The following is a 17,373-nucleotide window of genomic DNA, read 5'->3' as shown; positions in this document are numbered from 1 at the left end:
TCGTTATTGGGGCTTCCATTGTAGAAGACTGGAGTCATTTAAGAACAAAGAAAAGGAGAAGAAATCTTCCTGCAGCCAGACAGCTTTGCAAGAGTGGGAAAAGCTGTGCAATGCTCAGACTTTTGCCCCCGGAGGAAGGGAAGGAGTGAAGCACGCATCCAACATCACAGACTTTTGAGGCATTGCCCTAGGGAGAAGGTGTGGCCATCTAACTGCAGCAAACTCAGCCCTATGAGAATGAGAGAAGGTGTATATACCCATTCTTCCCCAGGAGAGAGGTTAGAGAAATAGAGTGCACAGAGGTCTCAGAGACCCCTAGACTCTTTAGCTAGGTTGATTGGTGAAGGTCTTACCTTACCAAAGCCAGTTTGTAAAAACTGGGAAAGGTGGCTGCATCTTCAATTGCTCATATACCATGCAAAATTACAAGACTCAAGAAGAATCAGGAATATATGACACAACTAAAGAAACAAAATAACTTTGCAGTAAAATTTAAATAAATCTTTAAATAAGCTTTCCTCCCCTTTCTCTCTCTCTCTCTTCTCTTTCTGAGATATGCTTATGCATATATTGGTTCATTTAATAATGTTTCATAACTCTCTTAAGGTTTCTTCACTTTTTTCATTCTTTTTTCTTTTTCTCCCTCTGACTGCATAATTTTAAAAGACCTCACTTCAAGTTTGCTGAATCTTTCTTCTGATTGCCCAGACCTGCTGTTGAAGCTCTCAATTAAATTTTTTAATTTAGTTATTATATTCTTTAGTCCCAGATTTCCTGTTTGGTCTTTTTTATGGTTTCTAGCTCTGTTGATAGTCTCATATTATTTGTGTATCATTTATTTAATTGTTTTTAGTTGTCTTTCTGTGTTCTCTTACAGTTCACTGAGCTCCATGACAATAATTTTTAATTGTCAAGTAGTACATACATATCCATTTCTTTAGGACCAGTTACTAGAGAGTGATTTTGTTCTTTTATCATATATTCCAAATTCTTTACATTTCTTATAAATTTACATTGATATTGAGCAATTGAAGAAAGAGCCACCTTTCCCAGTCTTTCCAGACTGGCTTATAAACCTCCACCAATCAGCCTGGCTACAGATTTTAGGAGTCCCTGAAACCTTTGTGTACTCTCCACTCCTCTCTCTCCTTGCTGGTGGAGGAAGTCTCAGAGATGTGTACCTTCTCCAAATGGCTGAAATTTCCCAAATCTTGGAAGGGAAATCAAAATCCAAATTCATGAAGCCAAAAGGATGCCCAATAGGAGAAGAAATCTACACTAAGATACATTACAATAAAATTTTCCAAAGTCAAAGACAAAGAGATAATTTTCAAAGCAGCAAAAGAAAAGCAAATTACCACATACAAGGGAACACCATCAAACTATCAGCAGACTTTCTAGCAGAAACCTTGCAGGCCAGAAAAAAAAGTGGAATGATATATTCAGAGTGCTAAAAGAAAAAAGTTGCCAACCAACAAAGCCATACCTGATAACAACTATGCTTCAGAAATGAAAATACAGACTTTCCCAGGCAAACCAAAGCAGAATGAGTTTATTGCTAAGCATACTTTACCAAAAAAAAAAGATGCTAGTAGGAATTGTTCAAGTTGAAATGCAAGGACCTAAAGGGCAGCACCAAAGCATATGAAAGTATAACATTCACAAACAAAGGTAAATACATAGACAAGTGGAGAATACTGTAATACTATAATGGTGATATGTATTGGTGGCTCATACAACTTTGAGCTAAATCTCTCACCAATCAGCAAGCTCCAGAGAACATTCCTAGTCAGTAATGGGCCCGGTTTCCTTTGGTCCAATAAAAACACTGCTTCTTTTGAATTTAACCAAAGGGCTACTCTTTCCCCAAATCCATAACCTTGCCTATTCCTTTGCTTAATAAGGTTCTGTGTTTCTCCATGCAATTTTTGTCTGCTTTTGTTTTTCAGGTTTAAATTATGATTTCTGCTAACTCAGGAACATATAGGTGATCTCTACCTTTCATATATATTTTATATGTGTATGAAACATATATAAAAATATATGAAACATACATATATATAACCTATACACATATATGCATGTATATATATATTACTACTTCTAGCAATTAGATATTTTGAGCTAACCTAAGAACTCTTTTCCTTACAAACACAGAGAAATGTGCACAAAAATACTACAAAACTTAACACAGACATTGAGCTAGAACAGTTGATACTAGAAACATAAACTAGAATTAATAGAATGACATTTTTGCAAACAGATGCAAAATAGCTTTCTTGTGATATTAGATTAGATATGGCCCCTACGAGCTATCAAACATGGAGAAAAGCTCTAACAGGTAAGGACTGAGTCTTTAACCTCACATAAAGTGAGATGGTAGGTGTAGAATTGACATATCCGTAGAAAATGTGGGGTCCTTGGAGGGATATCCTTTCAATGAAAAAGAACCTAAAAAAAACTTTGACCAGCAAAACTTTGTTGCTGATTGAGGGCACGGATGAATAAAACCTCCTCTTGAAAAATCAAAGCCCCAAACCTGTGCTGTACACAGGTATGGGGTCTAAAATTTACATTAGTATCGCAGTGCTTGACTCCTCAAGCCAAAAAATATTACTGAGAAACTAGTCCTAGTCCTATGAATTTCTCTAGCACTGGAAGATGGAGATGTGAAAAAAATAAATAATATTACACTAGTTTAGGGTTCAGCACATTCCTAGAAGGGAAAAAGTCCCCATTAAAGATGGTCTTACTGCTAAAAACTATAAAATATATGAGAAAATAATCGCATTATGAGGAAGAGTCAGTGAATCCCACAAACAGAAAGATTTTAACTCTGTAATAATTGAAACAATCTAAAGATTATGAAATAAGTACATTTTAAATGAAAAAAGACAAAATAACAAATATAAATCAAAATGAACAATTAACATTATAAAGAGGGAAAAACATTTACAAAATGCAATCAAATTTTCAGACAAAAATATAGTCATTAAATAATGGACAATCTATTAGGATATCAGACACAGATAAACTGGAAGGCAGATGGAGAAAATTATTTAGAATGTAACACAAAGTGTTATCCATGTGAAAATATGAAAGGTTACAAGTTAAAAAGAATATAATAAGAAAGTCAACCTATTTCTAATTTGAGAACAAGAAAACGAGGCTTGTGAGTTGCAGGAAGCAATATTCACAAAGTTAATGGCAGAATTTTTCAGAATTGAAAAATAATTTCTCAGATTGAGTCAAATTATTCTCAAACATAATAAGTGAAAGTAAACCCAAATTATATGTCATCCTAAATTATACAGCAATAGCAAATTATTCAAAATATTAGTAGTTTACAAGAGTAAAGGTATATTTCTTGTTCATGTTACATGTCCATTATATTTTGACTGTGCCTCAGGTTCATGTCTGCACTCCAGAATCCAGACTATTGGGCAGCTCTTCTCTGGGGCATTGCTGGTCTTGTCACAGAGGTAAATGAGAATAGGGTGAAACCATCTAATATCTTTTAAAGCTTTTGCTTGAATATGACACATGTTACTTCTGCTCCCATTTCACTAGTTAAAACAAATTGGATGGCCAATATTAATATCATGGGATAAGGTTGTATAATATTTCACATTAATATAATCTTCCATATTCTCACTTATATTGTATTAATCAGCATCCAGGTGGGAAACAGAAATACTCCAGGCATTTCAATTAGAAGAATATAATATAGAGAATTATTTACAATGTGTTAGAAGAGCTAAAGGAGCAAAAAATAACACTTAGGTGTTACCTAAGTGTTGCTGCTGTTGTGCTGTTGGAACCACTAGTACAACCATATTGTAAGAAGCCAACAGCTCTTACTCCTGAGGACACTAAAAAACTGGGAGCCCACATTCCCATTGTTGTTGCTGCCACATCCATGCTACAAGTGTTGCCTGCTACTGGTACTGCTAGAGACTGACTGCTGAGGTTGCTGGGCAGCAGTAACTTCCATTATTGAAACAAAAACGAGCTGCTGAGGTGAGTGGAGTGCTGCTGCTGCCACTGTCAGGACCAGAAACAGAAGAAAGAAAATCAAAGACAAGGAAGATATAATAAAAGCAATCAGAAAAAAGACACAAAAGAACAATCAGATGAGAACAGATTTAGAACTACAACAGAAGTCAGAAGACAATGCAATAACATCTTCAAAGAGCTGAGGGAATATATATCTCAAGTTAGAATTCTACATAAACTTATTCAAATGTGAAGCTTAAATAAATATATTAACAAGCAAAGGTCAAAACAGATTAAGTTTTGCAGACCTAACTGAAGGAATGATTATTAGATAAATTTCAGTAAGAAGAAAGTAAAGAAGGAAGATTACAAAAACAAACTTGTAAAAATATTGGGAAATCTAAACATGTTTTGATTATAAATATAACAGTAACAGTTACTAATTGAAGAGTATAAATAAATTGAATCTAAAATATCAGACTTTATATTTGGCTGATAGGAAAGAATGATGAGGGTGACTCAGACAAAAGCATTCTTTTATATTTATTTAGAAGGGGAGAGATGTCAAATAGTTTTAGCCCATTGGTAAGCCAATTGTTTTCTAAAAATTGAAGAATAACAATTGAAGGATCAAAAATGAATGTACGATTTCAAAATCAAAAGAAGAAAGGTGGGTGGGATAACCATCTACTAGAAATTAGGAGAGAAAAATATGTATATTTTTTGTATTTGACTCCATTTATAACCCAAGTACAGTGGCTTAAAATAGATTATTTTTCTCATATAATAGGAAGACAAGAGGAAGCTGTTAAGTTCTGTCCCATGGCTAACAATGATTCTGCTATTCTTTTGGTTACAAGATAGCTGTTACAGCTATAGACAGAACATCTGCATTCCAGTAGGAAGAAAGAAAAAGGAAAAGCTATGACATTGTACCAGGAGAGCAAAAAGTTTTGACAGCAGCCTTCCTTTTATATATTCTTGGCCAAATATCTTTAGAAATGTTTCCAGAAAATAGTCACCTTATTTTAAGTGTTTGTCCTTGTTTTATATTTGATTTTGTAAAATTTAATGATGGAAGAAACTAGAAGAAAAAATTTTAGAGCAATATCACTAATAAACAGAACTACCACCATGACAATAAAAATAAATCAAACTTCATCAGTAATCACAATAAATATAAATGGATTAAAGTCAGCAATTAAAGGAGATCCTCAGATTAATATGAAAATGTAAAACTATCCAGCTAAATGTCTTTTAACATAACTAAGTAACACAATAAAAGAAAGGCTAAAAGTAAAATGATTGAAACAAGGCAAATGCTAACTGATATAACTCCATTAATATCAAATACAAACGATTTTAAGGTAAAAATAATCATGAGATAAAAAGAATTATTGCATATTTACAAAAGTAAACAATAGAATTAATGATAGAGTTCCCATAAACTTTCAAAATTGTCACAAAATAAAATTTAATTTGTCAAAATATTGAGAAGAAATTCAAAAATTTACTATGACGGTAGAAAATTTTAACACACCTCTCTTAGGAAGTTGTACAGAAATCAGATAAAAAATATGTAGAATATTTAAATATGCAAACAATAAGTTTGAAAAAAGCATTTCAGTTCCCTAAGTCTCAGTTTCTTTATCAGGGCAATGAATATTATAATGGTAACTCTTTTAAAAGACTTTTGAGATGTAAATGACTTAGCACAATATTTGGACATTAGACAGGATCCATAGATCCATAGAACTACCAGAAACTGCACTAATGGCAGTGATAGTGACACTATCTATTTTTGTATTTTTTCCAGGTCCTCATAAAATAAATGAAAATTAAGAAAAAGAAGAATTATTAAATTTCATCAGCCTATAATTCTATTTGTATTAAACAGGTAAGCCTTAGGATGCTTATCAATAGTAAATTTACAGATTAAAATTTGACTTTCAAACATGTTTTAAAATATATTTTATGAGTAAAATTATATATAATAACCTTTTCCCAGTATTAACACAGTAGCTACAGATCTTTAAAGGAATAAAAACATAAATATAGCACCATGAATATTTTTATGTCTCTCTAACTTTGCCTTAAATATTAAAAATATATTTGCATGAATTGAAAACGTCTAGAAATTTCACATTTTGATTTAATACCCATTATCATATCTTGAACACTCTAGCACCTAATTCACAAGTTTTCTCTCTACTATGATTTCTCCTATCTACTATTCTTGGTAAATTCAGCATTCCCATAGAAGGCTCATTTAACCAAATAATCTCTTGCTCATTTGAATTCCAGTATTGTTTTTCTTCACCTGTCATAGTCACCTATGAACACATGCCCACCCACTCTCACCCTGTTTTACTTACTTTAAGGAACTTACTTTCTCATTTTTTTAACTTGAACTCAAAATATATCTCCATATTTATTCTTTCAATTCTCGGGACTGAAAAATCTCCTCCATTTCTCCAAGAAGAAACCAAACCTTGACTTACTTAGAAGCACGTAACTTAAACTTAGAGATCACTGTTACTCATGTAATTGGAACGAAAAGTTTTCAGTTTCTGGAGTTAATATTTATTACTTTGAGCAAGTCACTTTAATCTGGTCTCTCCCAGTTCTCTACACAGATACCTACACACTGATCTTGCTGCTTCTGCACATGCCTCTGCATCTTTCCACATCTTTCTTCCTACTGAAATGATAACCCACCTTTTATCCTTTATAATCTTGTACTTCTCTTCCAATGTTCCTCATCTTTCATCAAAAATTTCTCACCATTTTAGCCCTTAAGATTTCTCCTCATTCTGAACTACTCATCCATATACTACTTATTGACTGTTAACTCACATTTAGCAATCATATATTGTCTTATCATTTTAGGACATGTCTAGATTCATGAGCTTTTAGAAGGAATGCATAATTTCATTTAGCTCTTACACAAGGCCTAAACCAGGACCCTACATATTGTGAGTAAAGTAAAATTTACAGAAAACTTAGAAACAATGGACTTCCAAATTGTGATTAACTTTATGCAATAAAATAATTGATTATAAATTTAATTTTAACTTTACTTCTTTGGGTATAAGCACAATATGGTGTTTTGCAATATTGTCTTTTCTTTTTTTTTGTTCATCTTTTTACATTCCATTCCTGAAATATAAGAAAGAAATATTTCATCATCATTGAGTACTTCCATCATTCTTTCCTACTGTTATTTCTTTCACTTCTTGCAATATTGCCAGCATTTTTGTCAACATGTTTTATTGTCTCTTGCTTTTCTTTACTATTTGGTGACCCACCCTATTTATCATTCTTTTTGGTGCTTCTACGACATTACAAAACTCTAGAGATATTCATAAATGTTATGGTAAGTACATTATAATTATTAGTTTTAGTAACAAGTTATAAGTAACATTTTAAATGAGTATACACAGTATTTTTTTCTTTTAAAGAAAGCAGATACTGAGCTATTTTCTCTAATGTATGCTCTTGGCAGTTAAAAAAATTCTAAGCCTTAGTCCTAAATGCCAAAACTACTTATTATTAAGTGACTGATATTCTGTTTGCATTGAATAGCATATTAAATAAAGAAGAAACAAATCAAGTCTTTAAGAGTACAGAAGTGAGTATAGTTACAGCATAGCTAAGTAAACTTATGCTTTAACCTTTTACTTGAATTTTAAACATTTGTGTACATTTTAATAAAAAAATTAAAAGTCAAAACTATTGAGAATACTAGTTAACTTAAAATTATTTTGCCATTCTGCTATTTAATACATGGATCCTCAAGAATTATGAGTGCAGTGAAAATCTAGCAATGGGAGGACCATCTTTTCCAATTTTCTTTGAGGACATCCTTGCCTGAAAGCTTTATGAGTTATCTATGAGCAGTGACCAGTAGGTGTACAATTTTAGCAGCAGGACTCTCATGGGGTTAGTTAAAATATCTTGTTGTAGGGCACTTTCAGGATTTCTTTTTTTGTCCTCTTACTCTGACTCACTGAGAACTTGTTCTAAGTTTTATTAAGAGAAACAGCAATTGTGTCAGTTAAAATAGTTTTAAAATTATGGGCATTACAAGAAAGTAAGAATTGTGAAAAGAATCAAATAAAGCTATTAGCAACAACAGTAGAGAAATGAATCTGTTTTAGCTAATTTAAAGCAATGTAGCTATGAAAAGTGGAAAGAGGGATTAGGCTATAAAAAGTAATTGAGAGAGAATGAAATTCCAAAACAACTGACATCCCAGGTATGTCGATGAGACCAAAGTAACTATGCAAGTCAACAGGTAACATTGCTATTATTATAGCATCATACATCGTGGTTCCATCAGTCTCCAACAGCACAGAAGGCCTCATAGCTGTCAATATGTTTTGATGGATGGGAGATTTTATGTGATGATCTTTGAAAAACACATATCCTCTTTTTTACTTTGCATTTCAATAATCTTTGTTGAATATCTGTCGTCAGTTTAACCCACCCCCTTTGCTGTCCCTGTGTCAGAGATTCCAGATAAGCATACTAACTATGGAGAACAACTCACAAACGGAGGTTAAGAAACCATTCCTTTCTCTGGATTCCTAGAGGATTCCAGGGCCCTTAGCAAGTGCATTAATACTTACGCTCGTCCATTGAAGGTGAAATAAAATATTGCATTGCTTTTAAAGCAATGTTTAAAATAAAAAATTAGAGAATTATAACAATGTTTGTTTATATGAAGCCTTAAAATGTTATTGAACCTTATGATTATGCCCTCAGAAAAATAGTCTATAGAATGAATTAAAATGAATTAAACCTAAATTTTTAACGCATATTCAATTCCTATAACTTGGAGGATGAGGTCACATGAATAATCTTTCCACTGACAATTAAAAATGCTGAATTAAACGTACAAAACATTTTTACAAATACCTTTGATGAGCTGGAATGAATGTAAGAAATATCCAGAGGCCGAAAAGTGAAATGAAATCAGGAACACAGTGAAAAGCTGAACATTGAACCTGGCTGTCTCCTGAAGAGAATTTGCCAAACCTAGTGAATTTGGGCTTCAATTCTCATGGTTTCATAAGGATCAGAGGATGGGAGAAAAATTTTAGGATCTGGACAAATTGAAGAGTCTACCTGGAGATGAGAACACCAAAGGAATAAATCCTGATGGCAAGCTCAACCAGAAAAAAAGCAGTCTACTCTACTGCTAGAAGGCAGTAAGGACAATTTCCTGTATTGAACCTTCTTGCCCCTAAGAATTAATAACCATAAACTAGCCCTCACCTAGATGCACACAGTAAAACTGAACTACTTGAATGAAGTAAAAACTTAAAGGCAACAGCAAAGTAGCTTAAGACTGGTAGAGTCATGGCATCTAACAGAAGCAAATACAAAAACTTTCTAAAGTAGTCCACCCAGTCCTCAGATAATTTCCTTAGATAAAGTTGCAAGAAACAAGATCTCTCCCCAGATCTTTGTTTCTAAATACTGCTTGCCAATAAAATAAACCAGGGCTCTCTGAAGAAAATGTTTCTTTCTGGGACTGGGGCAGAGAATACAGAAGATGAGCTTGCAACACCCTGTAGTACCAGAAAGTAAAGAAGTGCTAAAAAAGAGAAAAAGAAAGAAATCGGGAGTTTGTTGAAAGAGAGTAGCCAACTTGAACAGTAATAATAAAAAAAAAGAGCCAAATTTGTGCATCCAAACAAATAATGGAAATGGTTTAAAACCTATGGAATAAAATAAATATCCATGAGTACACAATGCTATAAATAAATAAATAAATAAATAGGAAAGTAAGCCTAGCTCTTATTTGCAGTGGGATTCTAATTAATTAATGTAGAAGGAATGATGGAAATGGAAGATCACCACTAGATAAACATAACAAAGCATTCAACAAATTCAGGTTGAAGGACATGCTAGAAAGTCAGTCCTCTTCAAAAAGATCAATACTTCAAAGATCAGTACTTGTCAAAAGCATCAAAATTATGAAAAAGAAAGACTGAAGAACCTCTACCAACGGAGAGAGAATAAAATGACATGACAATGAATGCAGTTTGGGGTCCTGAATTTGATTCTAGATCAGAAAAAAGAAAGACATTAGTGAGAAAATTGGCAAAATTTAAATAAGGCTTATAGATTATTTAATAGTATTGGTGCAGTGTTAATATTCTGCATTAGGAAATTGCCCTATAGATATGCAAGACGTTAACTTTAGGGGAAAATACATGAAAATTTTACATAAACTTTCCGTACTATTTTGTGCAACTTTTCTCTAAACATAAAATTACTTAAAAATAAGAAGTAAAAGAAAAGAGAGAAAGATGATTTCTCAATTAAAAATAACAAAATCACAATGAAATAAGGATTTTTGAGTTAGGGTCAAAAGAAACAACAGATAGGAGAATCAGAATTGCAAAGATTTTAGAGCAGAATTATAATAATAATAGTACAGATTCATAATCCCCTATCCATCATTCCAAAATCTTTAACAATTTGAGAAACCAATATTTTTTCCTAGACTTGTCACAAATTGATTTGGCAGCAAAACCTGACCTGAACTGATGTTAGATTATTTTCTTAGTAGTCTTTACTTATGCCACCTAATGAGATATTTATTCTGTTCCAGAAAACATAAATATCTCATTAGGTGGCATAAGTAAAGAACTATATACATTCAAAGCCTGGAAGGAATGTGAAAGTAAATAAACATTTTTCCACTATCTAACCCCACTCTTGAATCCCTACTGGTGAGTAACTATGACCAAATCTAACCAGAAACCAGACATCTAAGAAGCTAGGTGATATAGTCCATCTTCCTGGGGCCACAGCTAGGACAAGAAAAGGTGATGAATTAGATGGAGAGTCAAATAGAGATATAACTACCAGAGCTGTAGAATTAATACAATTTGTTAAGTATAATTAATACACTGTAAATATGACTAAGCAGGCTGGGCCCAGCGGCTCACGCCTGTAATCTTAGTATTTTGGGAGGCAGAGGTGGGAGGATTGCTTGAGCTCAGGAGTTTGAGACCACCTGGGCAACATAGGAAGACCCCATCTCTACAAAAAATTCTTTAAAAATTATCCAGCCATGAGGGTACATACCTGTGGTCAGAGCTACTCAGGAGGCTGAGGTGGAAGGATCACTTGGGCCCAGAAGGTTGAGGCTGCAGTGATCTATCATCGCACCACTGCAGTCCAGCCTGTGTGACAGAATGAGACTCTGTGTAAATAACAACAACAACATCAAATGCCTAGGCATAGCTTTTATAGAAGAGAAGTAGAAAATTTAGAAATAAAAATACAAATTATGTAACTAAAATTAAGAACTCCTGTTATGTATTAAATGGAAGATAGATATAGCCAAAGAGAGGATTCTTGAACTAGTAGAGCTGAAGGAAATATCAGACAGGGAGTTTAGAGAATCAGAGGTGTAAAATATAATAGGGAGATAAGAGATATGAGACCAGGATGGGAAGATTCAACATATGTCCAATCAGAATTTATAATGAATCCACAAATTCAAGAAAACTGATGAATTCCCAACAAGGTAAATTAAAAGACAAATATAGTCAAACTCAAAATTTTAAAAATCCGTCTGTATACTGTGTGTAGGAGACTTTTCTAAACCAGGGATATAGATAGGAAAGATAAACAACAAAAGAAGATATATCAGGTAAATACGAATGAAAATAAAATTAATGAAACTATGTTAATATTTGTAATAAGACTTGAAATTAAAAAACATTGCAAGCGATGAAGGTTAGTGCATAATGATGAAGCTTTCAACATACAAATTGAAGAATTTTTAACAATCTCACCCTTCATGCACTGAATATAAAATTAAAATAGCACAGACTTTTTTTTTTCAGAATGAGGAAAATATACAAATTCACTATCATATTGCAAGATATCAACATAACTTTTTCAGTAAATGACTAAACAACAGACAAAATAATAAATAACCAGAATAATTCGATATTATTAATAAACTTGAGATATTAAAAACATATTTTAAAAACTATACTGAACCACCATAGAATTTATGTATTTTCAAGCATATATGAATCATTTTTTTAAAAGTTGAGCACAGGCATCATCACTTGCCATCAGAGAAATGTAAATCAAAACCACAATGAGATACCATCTCACACCACTTAGAATGGAAATCATTAAAAAGTCAGGAAACAACAGGTGCTAGAGAGGATGTGGAGAAATAGGAACACTTTTACACTGTTGGTGGGACTGTAAACTAGTTCAATCATTGTGGAAAACAGTGTGGTGATTCCTCAAGGATCTAGAACTAGAAATACCATTTGACCCGGCCATGCCATTACTGGGGATATTCCCAAAGGATTATAAGTCATGCTGCTATAAAGACACATGCACACGTATGTTTATTGCGGCACTATTCACAATAACAAAGACTTGGAATCAACCCAAATGTCCATCAGTGACAGACTGGATTAAGAAAATGTGGCACATATACACCATGGAATACTATGCAGCCATAAAAAAGGATGAGTTTGTGTCCTTTGTAGGGACATGGATGCAGCTGGAAACCATCATTCTCAGCAAACTATCACAAGAACAGAAAACCAAACACCGCATCTTCTCACTCATAGGTGGGAATTGAACAATGAGATCACCTGGACACAGGAAGGGGAATATCACACACCGGGGTCTATTGTGGGGAACCAGGAGTGGGGAGGGATAGCATTAGGAGATATACCTAATGTAAATGATGAGTTAATGGGAGCAGCACACCAACATGGCACCTGTATACATATGTAACAAACCTGCACGTTGAGCACATGTATCCTAGAACTTAAAATATAATAAAAATAAAATAAAATAAAATAAAAAATAAATAAAAATAAAGTTGAGCACATAATAGACCACACGCCAAATTCCAGTAGCAAATACTGATATATGTATGTACCATATAATAGGACAATATAGGCTGCATAATATTTAATATAATATATAATGTACAGGTATATGATATATACTACTATAATATATATTTCATTGTGTGACTAAGTTAAAAATAGTAAAAAATGACTAGAAAATTTCAAATTCATAAATTAAGACAGATATTTCTAAATAAAAACTGGGGGAAAAAAGAAAGTATAAATTGTCATAGAAATTAGAAAATATTTGGAGCTAAATAATATTCTAAATTTAATGAATAATATTAAAAACATAAATGAAAACATCTGTGAACAGCTAAAGCAGTGCTTGGGGATAGATGCATAGCCTGGTTTTTATTAGAAAAGGATAAGGGCTGAAAATTAAATGTTCAAATAAAGAAGTTTGAAATATTTAAAAAAAATTGAAAGTAGTAAAAGGGAAAAATTAACAGGAGCCAACATTAGTAATATAGAAAAACGCAATTTTTTTCATAGTAAAATTAACAAAACTCTGGGAAGACCAATCAAAGAAAACAATAAGAAAGTGCAAACACACACACGGGCCCATACATACACATTGTCAAAATTTAAAATGGAAAATAATTACTACAGATGTGAAGCAGATAATACAATAACACAAACAGATTATGGCAGTAAATTAAAAAACTTGAATAAAAGGGTCAAGTTCCTAGGAAAATATAATTTATCAAATTAAATCAATTGGAAACAGCACAAACTATCACTAACCATAAAATAAGTGAATCTAGAAATTCTTTATATAGGACTTCTTTCTCACAAAATGTTCTGATAGATTTTAAGAGCTAAGAATATGTTCTGGCAGAGATGATATACAAAATAGAAGTATAAAAATTTTACATCTATATATATAGATTACATATATAGATAGATTTTATATATATATATATAAACTGTTTTTTTGTTTGTTTTGTTTGTTTGTTTTTGTTTTTGTTTTTGTTTTTTTTGAGACGGAGTCTCGATTTGTCGCCCAGGCTGGAGTGCAGTGGCACGATCTCGGCTCACTGCAAGCTCCGCCTCCCGGGTTCACGCCATTCTCCTGCCTCAGCCTCCGGAATAGCTGGGGCTACAGGCGCCCGCCACCATGCCCGGCTAATATTTTTTTTTGTATTTTTTAGTAGAGACGGGGTTTCACCGTGTTAGCCAGGATGGTCTTAATTTCCTGACCTCGTGATCGGCCCGTCTCGGCCTCCCAAAGTGCTGGGATTACAGGCGTGAGCCACCGCGCCCGGCCATGAACTGTTTTTAAAAGTGAAAAACTGAGACAACCTAAAAGCTCAAAATTAAGCACATAAGAAATTTTAGATTGTTTTCCTGAATAGAATATTAAGTAGCATTTTAAATATTTCTAACCTTTTTTCGTTTTTATGTTGCATTTTCTGGTAACCCCAAAACTCTGACAAAGTTTTATTATCTGTTAATTGACTGACATTAGCTCTTATTTGGGAAATTTAGAATGTTTGTTCTTGAAGTGCAGCAGTCAGGACAGACAGAATGCAGGCTGGAGTCTGATTAAAGGTGATAAAAGACAGCAACATATGAGCAACATCTTAGAGTAGACAGAGCATTATGGTGACAAGTGAAAACAAGGATGGATATGGGAACATATGAGCATTCTTCCAGGAATGCTCCCAGAAATACTCCAGGAATGCAGCCTGCTGAAAGACTTCCTACTAATTGAATAATGTGGGATTCTGGGGCATTATTATTTGAATATTAATGTTAGTGAGAACCTGGAAACGTCTCTTCTAAATATGAAGAGATGTTTGCTAAAGAGCTTCTACACAGCAAAACAAACTCTCAACAGAGTAAACAGACAACCTACAGAATGGAAGAAAATTTTTGCAAAGCATACATCTGACAAAGGTCTAATATCCAGCATCTATAAGGAACTAACCAAATTTACAGAATAAAAATAAGTAACCCCATTAAAAAGTGGGCAAAGACATGAACATACACTTCTCAAAAGAAGACATACATGCAGCCAACAAACATATGAAAAAAAGCTCAACATCACTGATCATTAGAGAAATGCAAATCAAAACTAGAATGAGATACCATCTCATATCAGTCAGAATGGCTATTATTAAAAAGTCAAAAAATAACATGCTGGTGAGGTTGTGGAGAAAAATAATAATACACTTTGGTGGGAGTATAAATTAGTTCAACCACATGCATGGGTATGCTCATTGCAGCACTGCTCATAATAGCAAAGACATAGAATCAACTAAATGTCCATCAATGGTGGATTGGATAAAGAAAATGTGGTTCATATATACCACGGACTATGCAACCATAAAAAGAAAAAGATCATGTCTTATGCAGGAACATGGATGGAGCTGGAGGCCATTATCTTTAGCAAACTAACTCAGGAAGAGAAAATCAAATACCTAATGTTCTCACTTATAAGTGAGAGCTAAATGACGAGAACATATCAATATATAGAGGGGAACAACACACACTGGGGCTTATTGGAGGGTGAAGGGTGGGAGAAGGGAGAGGATCAGGAAAAATAACTAATTGGTACTAGGCTTAATAGCTGGGTGATGAAATAATTTGTATAACGAACCCCCATGACACACATTTACGTATGTAACAAGCCTGTAAGTAGATCCCTGAATTTAAAAGTATATGTGTGTGTGTGTTCAATATATGTGTGTATATACATATATATACATATATATATATGAAGACATTTTGGGTCAGCAGATTCTATTGAATCTGACAACAGTTAAGCAAAGCTTAATTTGTATTAATCTGGTACTAACAATGCTTATATATGTTTCTACATTGATCTGTTACTATCATAATCATATCATGTGTTTAAAGCTTTTATCTACAAAGGAATTTATTGGAAGGAGATACATCAATGTGTAAACAATAGTTGTGTTTGTGGGTTTACATTTATACTTTTTCCTTCCTCCAAATTTTCTCTATTTTCCTATTGTTTTATTTTAAAATGAGCATATAGAGAAATACTAACTAGAAAAAGTATAAAATATTCGATTGCCCAGAAAGGGCAAACAAGACAAGGAAAATACCTTTACAAAACAGTGCCTAACCAGGCACCCTTCCCAAAAGCATATGCCCTATGTGACACAGCCTTTTACCTTTGACCCAAAGAAATAAACAAAAATCCATTTTGTGCTGAACCAGTTCTACTTCTAATTTAGTCTTAAACATGATTCTTGCTGTTGGCTGTTTGCCTCTTGTAATGCATTTTCTGAAATAGCCACAAAAATATGTAGCACAACAATAGTTCTCTGAACCCATCATTCATAAGATAACCATAATGAATTGCTCTGTAACAGACTCTCAAAAAACATTAAATTTTCATTCTGAAGTGAAATAGAAGCCTGTGTTACATCAGCCTGGCATTTTTTGATTTGCCTGCTGTTGGTTGACAATAACTTTTTTATCCTGGACTCTGAATTTAGGACTGAATGCAAACCACAGAGAACTACAGAAAGCCTAAGCTGCATTTCCCCTGGAGGCAAAAAAAAAAAAAAAACTTGGCTCTTTTGGCAATCAGTAGAACCAAGGGATGTCATATTCTCAACACTCCCACATCATGACCAAGCAACACTACTTGTTGCCTTTAGTGCATTGGCTGGAGATGTAAGAATGGCAAAACTGACATACTTAGTGTTTCCCACAGAAGTGTCTGGCAAAGTTAAGATATTGGTTATTGTTGTCTATTTAGGACATCAAACCTTTCATTTTTCAAGCTAATGTTATTCAGTAGAGAAGAACTGGTCTACATGACAAGTAATAAAAAACAGCAAGTACTGAAATACTGACCTTAAAATACCCCAAGTAATAGCATCTCTCTTGCTTCAGTTCTATCTGTAGGTATCTGTTAAGGATACTAACAACTATGTTCAATTTCCCAAGGAAAAACACTGAAGGATATATATGATCTTGAATCATTACTTAGTTTTATACAAATATGTTATTTTATTGCCATCAGGAGAATAGCTCCATAAATTTCTTTATCATTGAACTTCCCATAAATATTCAACAGGTATTATTTTAAAATAACAATTAACTTAAACCATAAACAACCTTTAAAAAACACAAAACTATGTTTAATGCTGAAACTGGTGGAAGAAAAGAATCCTTAAATTTGAAATATACAATGTTTAACTATTTTAAAATCAAGTTTTTTATTGAGAACATTAGTAACTAAATAAGAATATATAAATAGCTCTATATTAGAATGGATGTTTCTAAATTAAAAAAACTATGAAAATATAGTTCTTTGCTTAGCAACATCTTTTCTACTGATAGTGTAAAATAATTCTTTTCTGTCTAAGCTAAAATTATTTTCTATCTAATTTTCAAGTTTGCAATCGTTTGCAGTGTAGGGTCTTTCACATTCTGTGACCCTACAATCACAAACAATAAATCATTTCCATGTGGTCTTATT

General features: G+C 33.1%; 1 long non-coding RNA gene across 1 annotated transcript; it reads right to left on the bottom strand.

Annotated features, from left to right (window-relative positions):
* Nucleotides 1-7,021: 7,021 nt before the first annotated feature.
* On the bottom strand, nt 7,022-16,792 carry LOC139363126 (uncharacterized). Its single transcript, XR_011623040.1, has 3 exons — nt 16,746-16,792; nt 11,101-11,198; nt 7,022-7,155 (listed from the first exon to the last, which is right to left on the bottom strand). It is a non-coding gene; the product is annotated as an uncharacterized lncRNA (long non-coding RNA).
* Nucleotides 16,793-17,373: the final 581 nt, after the last annotated feature.

The sequence above is a fragment of the Macaca nemestrina genome, chromosome 5 (genome assembly GCF_043159975.1).
Source record: "Macaca nemestrina isolate mMacNem1 chromosome 5, mMacNem.hap1, whole genome shotgun sequence".
Lineage (NCBI taxonomy): Eukaryota > Metazoa > Chordata > Mammalia > Primates > Cercopithecidae > Macaca > Macaca nemestrina.
Note: the sequence above shows the minus strand (reverse complement) of the source record. Positions and strands in the feature narration are given on the sequence as shown.